This window comes from Bos javanicus, chromosome 9 (assembly GCF_032452875.1).
Source record: "Bos javanicus breed banteng chromosome 9, ARS-OSU_banteng_1.0, whole genome shotgun sequence".
NCBI classification, from domain to species: domain Eukaryota; kingdom Metazoa; phylum Chordata; class Mammalia; order Artiodactyla; family Bovidae; genus Bos; species Bos javanicus.
Genome location: NC_083876.1, coordinates 292798 through 295285, shown reverse-complemented (window position 1 = coordinate 295285; position 2488 = coordinate 292798). Strand labels below are relative to the sequence as shown.

General features: G+C 39.4%; 1 pseudogene; it reads right to left on the bottom strand.

Moving 5' to 3' along the window:
• On the bottom strand, positions 1-1725 carry LOC133254400 (olfactory receptor 1165-like; annotated as a pseudogene).
• Between the last annotated feature and the right edge of the window lie 763 nt (positions 1726-2488).

Here is a 2488-nt window from a genome sequence, read left to right as displayed (position 1 = left end):
TATATATGAAAATTATTGGGCATAATATGAACACAAGCATACTTATTTGGTTAATACACAGCTTGTCTTTAATTCAAGTGGTTTTTCAGTCCCATTGGACTTCTGAATTATACTGAGGGAGAAAGCAGTTTCATGGTTGTCAAACTCCTGACTGTCTTTTTCACATCTTTATTCCTAAGGCTACAGATAAGAGGATTCAGCATAGGAATCATGACAGTAAAAAACACAGTGGCTACTTTGACGAGGAGCCATGAGCTTTTGGAGTTGGGTACACAATAAAGGAACAGGACAGTCCCATGGAAAATGGTGATGGCGGTCAGATGGGAGGCACAGGTGGAGAAGGCTTTTCGGAGTCCACCAGCTGAAGGCATCTTGATGATTGTGACAACTATGAAAGCATAGGAGGTGAGGATAATCAGGAGGCTACACACCTCATTGAGTGTAGAAATGATGAAACACATCAGTTGACTGAAATGGGTGTCAGAACAGGAAGCAGAGATGATGGCAGAATACTCACAGCCAAACTGATGTATGACATTAGAACCGCAGAAGGACAGCTCCAAAAGAGAACACGTGATTGTCAAGGAACACATTCCACCCCAAGTGTAAGTCCCAGTGACCAGGAGGCTGCAGAGCTTAGGAGACATAGCAATTGTGTAGAGCAGGGGGTTACAAACAGCCACAAACAGGTCATAGGCCATCGCTGCTAGCATGGACATCTCTGTAATCACAAATGCACAGCCAAAGAAAAACTATGCCATGCATCCTTTGAAATAGATAACTCTGTCTTCCACAACCAAGATACCTAGGAGTTTGGGTATAAATAATGCTGGAAGAGCAAATATCCAAAAAGGATAGATGGCTGAGAAAAAAATATGGGTGTGTGGAGTTTGGGACTGGTCCTTATGACCACAATTATGCCAAGGTTCCCCACCAGAGTGACTGTGTAAATGGTTAGAAACACCAAGAAAAGGGGTGCCTGGAGGCGGGGATATTCTGAGAAGCCCAAGAGGATGAACATGCTCACAGAGCTCTGATTTCCTTCATTCAGTACCATGGCTGTTGATTTAAAAAAATAAAAATAAATAAGAATTAAAATTGAGCAGTGGAACATGAGAAGGTGGAGTGAAAGAAACTGAAGATAGCTCAACCTAAGCTAGTGAGGGCAGTGTGATCAGTGTATACCCAGGAATGTTCTGAAGTGTCAAGTTGAAGTCTTTACAACTTAAGTGAATTTGATTATGGGAAATTAGCTTTATCCTTTAGAACTTTAGTTTATTTACCTGGAAAATAAGAAAGAATGGTATTTATCAATAGTAGTATTATATATAAATGATTCCTAAATGAATGTGATGCTTAGAGCATTAAATATCCCTAAGATAGAATATAATTCTATGAAAACACCGGCTACATAGAAGGAAATCAGAAAAAAAAAAAAAAAGAACTAAACAAATCATTGGTTGGATTATGGCAGTCACCTGATAACAGCAGAATTAACCTGGGAAAGATTAAACACTTTTAATACATAAAGAAAAATATAATAGGAAATTTCTGCACATGCACGATGGTCCTGGGACTAATAAAAGTAGAATTTAGCCTGTATATTGCTGTTTTCAGCTCATGTAGGTTTCCTCTGACAAAAACCATCTGGATTCCATATCCCTCAGATCAGAGTGAAAGGATGATCCTAGGTTGAATCAACTCACCAAACGCCAGATATCTTTGGTGTATTTTTATGATGGATTCCTTGATAACACTAATATGCTGCATACATGTTGAGTATCAAAATTGAAAGTTTGGTTTAAATGTTTCCAGTCCTTTCATCAGAAAGCTGATGGTTCCTGCAAAATATAGTTAATGAAGATAGCAAGAAATAACATCTGTCCTTTTTGCAACAGTCATGAAATTGCAGAAGGAGAATGAAAACACCCTTGAGTAATAGATAGACCTATTATACTTCATGATGGTATTTTAATTTGTTTTATATCTTACCACCTAACCCTGGGGACTCAAACCCTGAAGAATTCTTACAGAGTTTATTGTCATGAGCTACAAACAGAATAACTAAAGGAAACTTCCTCTTCTGTAATTTACAGTATGATTTCTTTTGTCATTGACCTATTGCTGATGTTTTTAAAAATAATTCACCTCTATACAGAGGCTGTGTTCATGCATGCTAAGTCACTTCAGTTGTGTTGGACTCTTTGCGACCCCATGGACTGTAGCCTGCCAGGCTCCTCTGGCCATGGGATTCTCCAGGCAATAATACTGGAGGGGATTGCCATGCTATCCTTCAGGGGATCTTCCTGACCCAGGAATTAAACCCCTCTTCAAGTTTACCCACTCCAGTATTCTGGCCTGGAGAATTCTATGGACTGTATAATCCATGGGGTCACAAAGAGTCAGACACAACTGAGCGACTTTCACTTCACTTCACTTATGTCTCTTATGTCTCCTGCATTGACAGGAGAGTTCGTTGCCACTAGTG